The following is a 14,175-nucleotide window of genomic DNA, read 5'->3' as shown; positions in this document are numbered from 1 at the left end:
TACCCATGCAGGTTGCCAGTTTTTTTTTCTTTCTTTTTTTTAATTGAGAACTATTATTTTTCAACCAACATATGGGGCATTTTTAAAATTTTCTTATTCTAAAAAAAAAATATAAATTAAAAAAAACCAAGAAACCTATACAAGGTATTTCTCTTTCCCACCCAGAATACACCTTCAAGTCTTCAACAAGACGAGCCGCCATGACTGGAGGTGTTGTGCAGCCAAAACTCTGAGACCCAAAATGTAATGACTGAGATTTTTGGTATTAATTCTTGTTTGGCATAAATTTAATAAAGTCCCAATTGTTACAAAATGTAGTTTCGATATATTGGCGTAAATGAGTTTTTATCCATAAGGATCAGGCAGTCTAATCGACTTGTAGATTTGATATATTGATCGTAGAAGTGTTTCGATGACTTTGTGTGGTCTCAGATGAGGATCCGACAGTTGGGTCATCGTATAAATGTGAAAAGATGATTCAAAAAGCGATCCATGAGGATCCAACCGTTGGATCTTCGTATAATTTTGAGAGGATGATTCCGAAGGTGATCCATGAGGATTCGACCGTTGGATCTTCGTATAATTTTGAGATGATAATCTTAAGGGCCATCCGTAGGGATCTGACTGTTGGATCATCGTATAATTGTGAAAAAATGATTCAAAAGGCAATCCATGAGGATCCGACCGTTGGATCTTCGTATAATTTTGAGAGGATGATCCTAAGGGCAATCCATGAGGATACAACCGTTGGATCATAGTATAATTTTGAAAAGATGATTCAAAAGACAATCCGTGAGGATCCGACTGTTGGATCATCGTATAATTTTGTGAGGATGATTCTAAAGGTGATCCAGGACGCTCCAACAGTTCGATCTTCATATAATTTTGCGAGGATAATCTTAAGGGCAATCCGTGAGGATCCGACCATTGGATCATCGTATAATTGTGAAAAGTCGATTCAAAAGGTGATCCCTGAGGATGGTTCATTTACGAACCGAATTTTATTATTTTACATTTAATCGTCAAGTTGTAAAAATTGTTTTACTGAAATAAATATTTGTTTTAAACGTATTGCTTCCTCGTGACTAAACCAACGATTTATTTCTTAAACACTGTCTCAAGTATTTGAAATACTCAATCGACCAAAACAATGATGAAAATAAAAAGAAAAAAAATTATTTTTTTGTCAAAAAAGGAAAGGAAAAAAAACTGAAAAGATAGAAAATAGAAAATTTCAAAATCGAAAAATAAAAAAACTCATCTAGAGAAAATGACTAATGCAGGGGCGTGGGCGGGGCACGGAATCCCCCATTTGAAAATATTCCTAGATGGGGAATGGGGGCGCTTAAATAGTGAGTATTTTAAAAAAAAATCACAGCCTTTAATAGGCTAAAGGCCTTACATTTAAGGAAAAAAAATGCTGCTTATATTGAAAACGGGTAAATAGGTGAGTATGGGTTTACCCGTTTATAAATGGGTTGGCTAAATACCCATACCTGCAAATTATTTGATATACCCGCAAATTATTTGATGGGTATTACCCACAAACTATCATTAGGTGGGTATTACTCAATGGGTATAAATGTCAACTCTAGCCGCAACACATGGATTCAAATTCGCTTCTGCAACACAAGCAGCCTACGGTGAAGGTTCTTCCTTTCCTATATGTTTGCCTTTACTCTTTGTTATGGCAATGGACACACAAAACAACCGAGTCTTTGGACTGATGTGGAGTACCTTGAATTATTGCTCTCCCTTGGTCCCTCGGCCATGTTCCTGATTAAAGCCACGTGTAATTAGAGATAGCTAGTGGCAGAGAGAACTTTAGACCGTTTTCGATCAAATGCATTATTGCTCTTTCACTTGAGTAACCGTTTTCGATCAAATGCATTATTGCTCTTTCACTTGATTACTCATCGTTGCGATGGACAAGAAAGTTAAGTATTAATTAGATCAAAAGGATTAATGTTATATGTCGCAATACTCGGTTGACTACTTTCGTCTTCCTTAAGGCCTTGTTTGGTATGCAGAATTGAAAACTCAGGAAAAGAAAATCATTCATTTGTTTGGTAACCACAAACTCTGGAAATACTTTCCTGACAGAAAAGAAAGTAGGGGGGAAATCATTTCACTCAGACCCCATGTGATTGATTTTCCCTTCATATTTCCCAGCATTTATTACAAAAGTTTTAGACAACAACACCTTCTCTTGCATAAAAAATTGGTGTGCTTTTGAATTTTTATGATATTGTTTTTATTTTAAAATACAAGGGTATTGTTGAAGGAAAATCAGTTTTGTGTGTGCCTAATCAAATTAGGAGTAGTAATAGGAGAGAAGGTTCTAGAATTCCTATTCCTACTCGGATTAGTGTTCCTTGTAACATTAGAACATGTACTTTGTAATCCCTATATATAGGGCTCCTATTCTCAATAATATGATTTACAATTCTCTATTCAATCTCTCTCGAATTCTCTCATACTTAAATATGTTATCAACACGAGTTCTCACCACAAAACAAAAACCAAAAACCCGAAAGTTCTTCTCACCAAAATCTACCGCAAGCACTTGCCTGCAGCTTCTACCTACCTGCGTGCCTGCTGCCCCCGCAGTCCCTTGCCCGAGCAAGCCTAGCCATTCCCTGCCGCACGCCCCAAGCGCGCTCCGCTCTACGCGTCCCTGCGCCCCATGCTGCCCACCTGCGCACCCGAGCGCCTGCAGCCCTGCATCGCTGCTCCTGCAACATCACTGCAGTGCCTACTTCGTCTCCGTTGCCCCTACAGCCCCGTGTTCCAGCCATCTTCCATGACCAGGATTGCAAACTGGTTGCAATTCCAGCTTAGGATTGAACAACCACTGCAATCCTAGCTTCTGATCGAATGACACCTGCAATCACGAACCCGGATTGAAGCAGTATTTTCAATCCTGACTTAGTATCAACAATCGTCCAAGCTTCATAAATTCAAGAATCAAAGTTTCAAGCCTCAATGAACCAAGTACGTATTTACATTAAAGTTACCGCTTTTGAAATTTAATTTCCTTCTTCTTTTCTTCGGAGACTTGCAACCTCCCTTCTTCTACATCCCACCTTTCTTATAACGTGGGTTCGATTTTTGAAAAGCGGAACCGTGGGGATTCACACTGTTAACGAACTAAGAGCGTTCGTAAGACTTCGGACTAAGAGCGTCCGTAAGCATCGATTTATGACCATATAGACATCATTGTTTCGGTCTAATCCAATTATTCTTGGAAATTGATTTTTTGGTAGCATAGCTCGGAAATCTTATTTATATTAGTTTTCGTGGAAGCATTGACTCCGAAACTAACTTGTTCTTTTTTCATCTTTCAGGATGTCAAACACGAACAAACTCGATTTTGTTCCATTAGATTATGCAGGCAAAAGGTACTTAATATGGGTCATAGATGTCGAGATCCACCTTATTGCCCATGATTTATTGCATACTATCCAAGAGCTTTGTCCTATAGAAACAACTCCAAACCCTCAAACTGAGAAAGATAATTCCAGGGCACATGCCTTCATAAAACGTCACATGGATAGTGACCTCCAGTTTGAGTTCATAAATGAGGATAGCGCTATAAAGCTTTGGCAAGCGCTTTGCGAACGATGTGGCAATGTTCGTGACTCTATCCTTCCGAATACAGAAGCAGAATGGAAAGATCTTCGCTTCTCTGAATTTGACACAGTCATGCAATTTTATTCGGAAGCCCTCCGCATCAGAGCAATGACGCGTCTCTGTGGAAAAATAATCACAAAAGACCAATTGATTGAGAAAACCCTCAATACCTTCCCCGTCTATGCTATGAGGTCCCCTAACTTACTCCGAACTCATGTAAATGCAAGACGGATCACAAGTTTTCAACAGCTTATTGAAGCTATGGCCACTACTGAAAGACATGGCAATGAGCTTGTGAAAAGAGAATTTGATAGGCTTCAAGATAGCCATAAAGAGCATCGTCCTATGGCTAGAGAAAGGCGCCATCCACGTCATGATCCACACGATCGAAATGCTCATGAAGGTAATCGCCTAAGGCGACAATCACACTACCGTAGGAGGCGTGATTTTGAGGGACGAAGGGTTGGAAACCATGAAGCAAACGTTGGCCATGGTCATCACTTTCCAACGCCACCAGTCCTAGGGACTATGCATATTGCGCCAATGCGCCTCAATCAAGGGAGAATCCTCTTTATGGTGTCTATTTCTGATATGGAACGTCTGATCAATGGACCTGAATTTGCAATGTACCTACGAAGGTGGTCGCATCATGGTCATCAAGACATCGAGTTCACAAAGACTTAAAATCTGGCGATGAAGACAAAATGCCGTAGATTTTTATTTAGAATAGTCTTTTATTTTTTTCCAAGAATTATGTAATGGCAATATGCCTTAGTCAATAAATGACATTTGCATTAACTCTTTCTTATGTGGCGCATCCAATAAAGTATGATGTCTAGGAAAGTAATTGAGATTAGTGGTACTTAAGAGAGCCTCGCTCCACCAACATCTCTCTCTACTTTCATGGTCATATTTGATTGGAGTTACCAAACGGATAGAGTGACTACGATTTATCTACATTTTATTTTTATTTGGATTAGACTATGGAAACTTTGATGTAATCATTGGCTATTATTAATAAAGTATTGATTTATTTTATCTCATGTTGTAGACATATTTTTCGAACTTTATTACTTCAAAGATATAAGAGCCAATGGTTTTCATGTGGAAACACATTGTGAGAATGGACAAAAGTTCCTTTGCATCACTTCTAACAACTACTGACATAAAGGAGTCTTAGAGAAACTTATGTGCCGATCTAGTGGGTTGTATGCAACCACTATTCGAATAATTGAATCCAATCATGTTATGAGAGATGATTTATGGGATTCTGACACATATAGGCTTTGGCAAGACCGTTTGGGACATCCAGGTCGTGATATGATGATCCGTATATTAAAAACTTCGCACGGACATCAATTCTTCAGAAGGAAAAGAAGTAAAAATCGTATTATGGATCCCGAAAGAGCCCCTGCCCCTCACAGCGGTGTTCAACCCCAAAACCTGCCATCTTTAGCCGGCGCCGTCATCCCCCTACGGCCTCAGGGTGGCATTGACGCCACCAAGGCTCTTTTGCCTCCAAATTTTACTTCTAAAGTCAATTGTGATTTCGTGGCTCAACCAAAATCCTCATTAGTTGTTTCTAAAGCCATTCAATCGTTCTGTAAACCCTGCTCTTTAGCAAAATTAGGATCGAGACCATCCTATGCAAAGGACACTAAAGAAAATATACCATTCTTGCAAAGAATCAAAGGTGATATTTGTGGACCTATTCAACCACCATGCGGACCATTTCGATATTTTATGGTGTTGGTTGATGCATCGACACACTAGTCACATTTATTTATTTATTTATTTATTTTAAAAAAAAAAAAAACAAACCCTTAGCCCACCCCACCCTTACATATGTCAATGATAATCGAACTCATGACCTTTACAATATTGGAATTATAATTTACCAATAGGTCACGCTGGTCACATGTCATGCTATTGTCCACTAGGAACGCTGCATTTGCTAAACTCCTAGCATAAATTATTAAGTTAAGGGCTCACCACCCTGATCATCCTACTAAGTCTATAAGATTAGACAATGCTTGGGAGTTTCATTGAAAACTTTTGATGATTATTGCATGTCCATTAGGATTGAAGTTGAACATCCAGTTTCTCATGTTCACACCCAAAATGGTCTCGCAGAAGCCGTCATTAAACGACTAGAAATGGTCGCTAGGGCATTGGTAATGCGCACCAATCTCCCTATTTCTGCTTAGGGCTATGCAATATTGCATGCAGCTGTGCTTATTCTTCTGAGGCCCACTGCCACTCAACCCCTTTCTGCGTCCCAGATGGTGACTGGGTATGAGCTTGATGTCTCACACTTACGCATATTTGGGTGTGCAATTTATGTGCCAGACAGCTCACCAAAATGGGTCATCAATGACGATTAGGCATTTATGTTGGATATGATTCTCCAACAATTGTCCGCTACTTAGAACCCTTGACAGGCGATCTCTTTATCTCTTTACCCTTGACAGTCTTCTCGTCGTTAGGGGGAGATAAGAACATCAATGTTCAACAAGAACGACAGGAATTGTCGTGGTCTATCCCCACTCTGTCTCATCTTGATCCCTGAACTGCACAGTCCGAAGTTGAAGTGCCGAGAATTCTCGATCTTAAAAACGTAGCAGAATCGATGCCTGATGCGTTTTCTGATATTGCTAAAGTGACGAGATCACACATACCTGCTGCAAATATGCCTGCAAAGATTGATGTCCCTAAAATTAGAGGACGTGACGCCATCTCAAGGGTACTTGAGCATGTGGCTAGGCCCACGGGTCCTGCCAGGAAGCGCGGGAGGCCCATAGGTTCGATGGATTCTCGCCCAAGAAAGAAAGCGAGTTTGGCACAAAATAATCCATTAATCATCGATGTAAATAATCCATCTCATAAGAATATTCCGGATTATGGTTATGTCCAAGAGACATCATTGGGGGACGCTTCAATGTCAGAACCAACTCCAGAGAATAGAGAGATCTCCATGAATTACACTAGTGTACATGAGATGATGGATAGAAATTCTATGGCAATTGATGATGCATTTGCATATCATGTTGCAAAAGGAATCATAAAATATGATGATATTGAACCTCACTCTGTCGAAGAATGTCAACGAAGAGTGGATTGGCCTAAATGGAAAGATGTGATCTAGGCTGAATTAGATTCACTAGCAAAAAGACAGGTATTTGGGCCTATAACGCAGACACCCCTAGATGTAAAACCTATTGGCCATAAATGGGTCTTTGTTAGAAAGCGTAATGAGAAAAATGAGGTGGTTAGATATAAAGCCCGCCTCGTGGTGCAAGGTTTCTCACAACGCCCTAGAATTGACTACGAGGAGACATATTCTCTCGTAATGGACGTTATAACGTTCCGCTACCTTGTCAGTTTGGTAGTTTCTGAAAATCTTGACATGCAGCTTATGGATGTGGTTACAGCATATCTCTATGGGGATCTAGATTTATATATATATATATATATATATATATATATATATATATATATATGAAGGTTCCAGATGGACTTCAATTACCTAAATCAAGTGGCTCTAAACCATATTAATAATGAAATATGCCCATGCGTGTTCATTAAAAGAACAAGTTCCAAATTTGCAATCCTAGCAGTTTATGTCGATGACATGAACCTAATTGGAACTCTAGATGAGTTGAAGGAAACTGCTAAATACTTGAAATCCGAATTTGAGATGAAAGATCTTGGGAAAACACGGTTTTGTCTCGGTTTAGAACTCGAGCACCGTAGTGATGGAATTTTGATCCATCAGTCTGCATATACTCAGAAAATCCTAAGGCGCTTTAATGAGGATAAAGCAAAACCTGTGAGTACTCCCATGATTGGTCGTAGTCTTGAGCCAGGAAAAGATCTGTTTCGTCCAAAGGATGAGGATAGGCCTCATCAAAAAGCCTGCGGATCAAGTGGGCCGATGGAGGCCTGCCGGCCCGTAGGGCTTTTGGCCCGGCCTGCCCGTCAAAAAACCCGCAAAAGCCCGCCTTGGTGGGCCGATGGAGGCCCGCAAAAAAGCCCGAAAAAACCCGGCCCGGCCCGTAAAAGTCCGCTAGGCCCGGCCTGTAAAAGCCCGCAAAATATTATATATGTGTGTGTGTGTGTGTGTGTGTTTATATATATGTGTGTGTGTGTGTGTGTGTGTGTGTGTGTTATATATATAGATATATCTATGTGTGTGTGTGTGTTTATAAATATATATATATAGACACATATAGATATATATTTGTGTGTGTGTTTATATAGATATATATATATATATATATATATATATAGTCATATAGATATATATATATATATATCAATTTTTATATATATATAGATATATATATATATATATATCAATATATCATATATGTGTGTGTGTGTTTATATATATATGTGTGTGTGTGTGTGTGTGTGTTTATATATATATAGAGAGAGAGAGAGAGAGAGAGAGAGATATAGATATATATATAGATATATATATATATATATATATAGATATATATATATATATATATCAATATATCATATATGTGTGTGTGTTTATATATATATATATAGATATATATGTGTGTGTGTGTGTGTGTGTGTGTGTTTATATATATATATATATATACATATATATATATATTAATATATATATATGTGTGTGTATATAGAGAGAGAGATATATATATATATATATATATATGTGTGTGTGTGTGTGTGTGTGTGTGTGTGTGGAAGTTCTTATACTATTATACTTCTATATAAAATATGTGCATATATATATTCTACATATCGGTTGACCAATCCGATCGGATTCGAAAATATGGTGAAATTGGCTAAATTTTTTACCACACTCATAATTTATTGTAATAAACTCATCCAACGGTCGGTTTTTCCATTTTTTTTGAATTGATAGGGGTTGCTCTTTGGAGTGTACGATATATAAATATAGGTTTATAAGAGTAACTACGTTTGACCTAGTTGATCGAATTCGAAACGAGAACCAAATTGGCTGAATTTTCTACAACCACCATAAAACATTACAATCTCTCCATCGAGCGGTTGGTTTCTCCGAATTCATTTTCTACTTCATGGTTGCTTTAGAATGAACCTAAACAATTTAAATGCAATGTATAAGTCATACAACTATAGAAATAAAATTGGTATAGACCAATGTGTTTGTAATTAAAATTAATTTTTTTTATCTTATGTCCACGCACATCCATTGATGGAATATATACAAACGTGATGTGAAAAAATAAACACGTTTCGCAGTTGTCACGGCATCGGTCAACCAATAAAATATATAAGTGACTACGGTTGACTAATCCGATCGGATTCGAAAATATGGTGAAATTGGCTAAATTTTTTACCACATTCATAATTTATTGTAATAAACTCATCCAACGGTCGGTTTTTCCATTTTCTTTGAATTGATAGGGGTTGCTCTTTGGAGTGTATGATATATAAATATAGGTTTATAAGAGTAACTACGTTTGACCTAGTTGATCGAATTCGAAACGTGAACCAAATTGGCTGGATTTTCTACAACCACCATAAAACATTACAATCTCTCCATCAAGCGGTTGGTTTCTCCGAATTCATTTTCCACTTCATGGTTGCTTTAGAATGAACTTAAACAATTTAAATGCAATGTATAAGTCATATAACTTTAGGAATAAAATTGGTATAGTCCAATGTGTTTGTAATTAAAATTAATCTTTTTTATCTTATGTCCACGCACATCCATCGATGGAATATATACAAATGTGATGTGAAAAAATAAGCACGTTTCGCTGTTGCCACGCCATCGGTCAACCAATAAAACATATAAGTGACTACGGTTGACCAATCCGATCGGATTCAAAAATATGGTGAAATTGGCTAAATTTTTTACCACACTCATAATTTATTGTAATAAACTCATCCAACGGTCGGTTTCTCATTTTCTTTGAATTGCTATATGTAGCTCTTTGGAGTGTATGATGTATAAATATAGATTTATAAAAATTAGTGTCTTTAAAAATTTATTTATCAACAAATTAGTATCTATATATAAATATAGATTTTTTTTGGTACAATATAGTTATATAGATTGTTATCTTTGGTTGTATTTGATCATTATCCATTGAATTTCCAAAGCTTGATTAAAAAAAAAAATACTTGTGTCTTTAAATATTTATTTATAAATATAGCCCGCAAGGCCCGGCCCAAAAAAGCCCACAAGGCTAAGCCCGGCCCGAAAAAGCCCGCAAGGCCCGCTTTATATGGACGGGCTTGGATCCTTTGATTTTTAATAAAGCCCGGCCCGGCCCGGCCCGCAATTATTTAAAAATATAGCAAGGCCCGGCCCGGCCCGGCCCAAGCCCTCTATGAATAGGCCGGGCCGGGCCCGGCCCGGCCTGTTAACGACCCCTAGATGAGGACGAAGAGCCATTAGAGGCCGAAGTGCCCTATTTAACTGCAATAGGCATATTATTGTACTTAGCTCAATGCACAAGACTGGATATCTTATTTGCAGTGAACTTGTTAGCTCGACATAGCTCTGCGCCAACACGCCGCCATTGGATTGGTGTAAAGACAATCTTTTGATACCTAAGATGTATGATTGATATGGGCCTATTTTATCCCTACAGAGAGAAAAAGAATGACAGAAATTTGGGACCAGACCCCAAGAGGCAAATTGCTGCAGTCCATAATATGACCGTCGGCCATGTTGCCGCTGCCGGCGCTGCCACCATCCATGGTGGTCGACATTCACCTACTCCTCTCCATCAAAATGACAATGATGTTTTGATGGGTTTTGCTGATACATGATACCTCTCTGACCCTCACAAAGGTCGCTCCCAAATGGGTTATGTCTTTACCATGGGAAGCACTGCGATATCTTGGAGGTCTACAAAACAGACTCTTTGTTGCTAATTCCTCAAATCATGCAGAGATTATTACTCTACATGAAGCCGTGCGTGAATGGATATGGCTACGATCTATAATTAGACATATATGAGGAAGTTGTGGTTTGAAGTCTACCACAAATGATGTCAGGACCCACCCCGGAATTACCCTCCTAACTCCAAGATGGACCTGCGGGGCCCACTTTTCGGGAAAATTCGACAGAACTTCCCCTAAAAGTGGACAACCCTAAACCTGCTGAAAACACTTCTAAGTATAAAAAAAAAAATTCTATGCTTGAAGCCACCCTGCTTCCTAGCAACAATCCGCAAATTTTCAAGTATAAACATCGTACTACACAAACATAACCACTTATATAAATTACAACCCAGCAAATCAAATCTTTCAACTTCCTCCAATATTATACAACTCCCATACACTCATAATTATACAAATGTATAAATCCACCCTTTTAAAGTAATCAGAGCAATCTAAAGAACACACTCGAAATATAATACATAAAGTAGGTTAATAAATAACCTACTGAGGATAGATGGCAAAGGTGGTGCTAGCCTCCACTTCTAAGCCGGTCAGCAACGCTGCGATCTGGGCAATTGAAACCAAAGGGCCCAGGGGGAAAGTACATAAAAACGTTAGCGTGAGTGGACAAAATAAATAAGTATAAAGGAAGAAAAGTTTATATTTTCCCACAAATTTAAATTATAAAATCTCGATGCATGCAACATTTATAAAACGTATTTCTTTAAATTTAAACTCGTGAAAAACATACCAGCCCCGCTGGTTAAAAGAAATCGGACTAGCCCCGCTAGTCAAGTAATGGTAAAATATGGGGAAGAAATTTCATCATACGAAAGAAGGGAGCCTCCCAGGCTCGGGTCGGAGTGTCCCACACTCTGGAGCATCCCATGCTCTGCTCTTACTCACCCACAAACACATAGTAAGCAGGGAGGAGTACTAATAGGCTAGCTAGCAATAAAATATAGCGACCCAGGTATGGTGGGTAAAAACTATTAAAATCCAATAAATCCTTAAGGCTTCCCCATGTCCCACGAATAAAGAAAACACGAGTACGATTCCCAACCGTACCCGGAAATTCTCGTAAAGTCGTAAAAATTAACAGCGTGTCCCACACGCTAAAGGAATAAGTAGATTGTCAATGAGGCATTCCCAATGCCAAAATCAAAAATCTATAAATAAACATGGAGATTTACTCCAACAAAACTCAATTTGCAAATAAAGTCTCAAATCGATGAATATAAATATAATATAAATAGTATAAATCCGGAAATCACATCGAAAACAATTCGTCGAAAATCAACATCAATTATAAATTCGAATCCGAGCACAACAACTTAATAACCGAAACTCACAACCGGTATAAATCATAATTATTTCCTGAGAATCATTATTGAAAGCAAATCCATGAGATAAATCGCAATCAAATTCATATGCTCGGAAAATAATATGTTAATTAAATAGAACATGCTTTAATAAATAAATGCATGCATCACTTATTTGAAAACAGAAGTCCACTCACAGTGTATGGCTAAGCCTGCCGTCGATCCGAACCCTCCTCGAGGGAATCCTCCTCACGTCCTGTACAATATAACGTTCGTAAACCCATAATTACTGGATGGAAAACTAAATTACGATAAATAAAACCAAACCCTAACATTATCTTTATTTGCCCAAAACCTCCCAATCTTCTTCACTAATGTTATTCCCTTAAGGTATGGGCTTTAGGGCCGAATCAAGGAAATCTGATAGATGGATTCCTCGTAATTCAATTAACAATTCCATCATTGAACAACATCAAAATCCATATTCATTCCATCTCCAATTCTATCCCAAAGCTACCATTATGAAACTAGATGTATAATTGACTAATTATCTCAACAATAGAAGTCAAAGTCTGGCCAAATACAGTCTCACGCGCCACCAACAGTGGAGGCGCGTGGCACCCACGCGCCGGTACCAACCTCCACCACCGACTACCAAATTCCATGTATAGCTACAACTCAACCCACTGATTAATTTTCTCAACTACAACACATCCCAATTTTACCTGGAAATGGTCGAATTCGGCCGGCGAAGATAACCCAGAAATTCAAGATCCCTAGGTTATCGATTCGGCCTCTACACAGCAAGTCTTGGCTCGAGGCTAGGGGCGAAATGATCTCCGTCAAAAACCGAGCCTTCGACGCCGGTTGGGTGACCGGAGATGGCCGGAATCGCCGGAAATCGGCAAAAATCGCAAACTGCTACAGTTAGCTTCCCTGATCAAAATCGAGCTCCTCCGGCCAAATCTCCACAAAATACCACCACAGATGCGTCAAGGGGGAGGAGACGAGCTTAGGGATGGTCGGATTTCGTCGTGGGTCGTCCGGAGGGGGAAGAAATCAAAGGAAGGAAATTCGGGCCGAAAGGGAGGAAGGGTCGGGGGAAGGAGAAGAGAGAGTTACCGGGGCTAGGTAGATTTTCCGAAAATGAAAATCTACCAACAGTAACTTCCATATATATATATATAAATTACTATGAACAGTAACTTCTACATTTTTGGCCATAACTCTCACATACTAAGTCCAATTTTTACGCACCACATATGCACGCGCTCGGTTTAACGTCCCCTACAACTTTCATGAAGAACATTTCCTCAAATTTTGACCCGAACAAAAAGTCAACTTTTAGGGCCACTAAAATATCGATTGAAAGTAAAAATTGAAAGTATTCGACAATTACCGTCCAAATAGTGAGTAAATCGTTAATTCTAGGTTCGGGACGTAACAAATGGACCTACATGCATTTATGAGGATAATGTAGCTTGTATTGAGCAAATGAAGTTAGGTTTCATCACGGGCGACAACACCAAACATATATCGCCTAAATTCTTTTATAATCAGCAACAAAAATCACTTCTAAAGATTGAAGTAAATCAAATCCGATCAGGGGATAATGTAGCGGACTTATTCACTAAGTCGTTACCTAAATCCACTTTCGAGAAACATGTGAAGAGCATCGGATTAAGAAAGTTATCCGAACTCCCATGATTGTAGCAATCAGGGGGAGATATCGACATCAGGGGGAGTTATGATGTCTACATGTTCGATTTCGAAGAGTAGAGGACATGTTGTACTCATTTTCTCCTCCTCGAGCGTGTTTTTGTCCCACATGGTTTTTCACTCAAGCAAGGTTTTTAACGAGGCAACGGATGAAGCGTCACCACCAAGTTTGAGCGGCACAAGGGGGAGTGTTGAAGGAAAATCAGTTTTGTGTGTGCCTAATCAAATTAGGAGTAGTAATAGGAGAGAAGGTTCTAGAATTCCTAATCCTCAGTACTACTACAAAAAGTTAATCACACAACACTAATCTCACAACAGAATAGAAATCATCCGTTGTGTGTTTAAGTAAGCTTTATTGCACAACTGTACTTGTTATATTCTGTTGTGTGAATGCCAACAAAGTGATAACTTTTTTATCAGAACTACATTGCCCAACGGAATTAAGTAATGTCTGTCGTCTGAGTCTTAAAAAATTTAGCGGCAGATTTCCCTCCACTTTGGAGCCTTGGTTGCCTCTTGAAATCTGAAATTTGTGCTACTTGATACAATGGTGCTTTATATTTCCGTTGTGTGATTGAAAACT

This window comes from Rosa chinensis, chromosome 7 (genome assembly GCF_002994745.2).
Source record: "Rosa chinensis cultivar Old Blush chromosome 7, RchiOBHm-V2, whole genome shotgun sequence".
Classification (NCBI taxonomy): Eukaryota; Viridiplantae; Streptophyta; class Magnoliopsida; order Rosales; family Rosaceae; genus Rosa; species Rosa chinensis.
Note: the sequence above shows the minus strand (reverse complement) of the source record.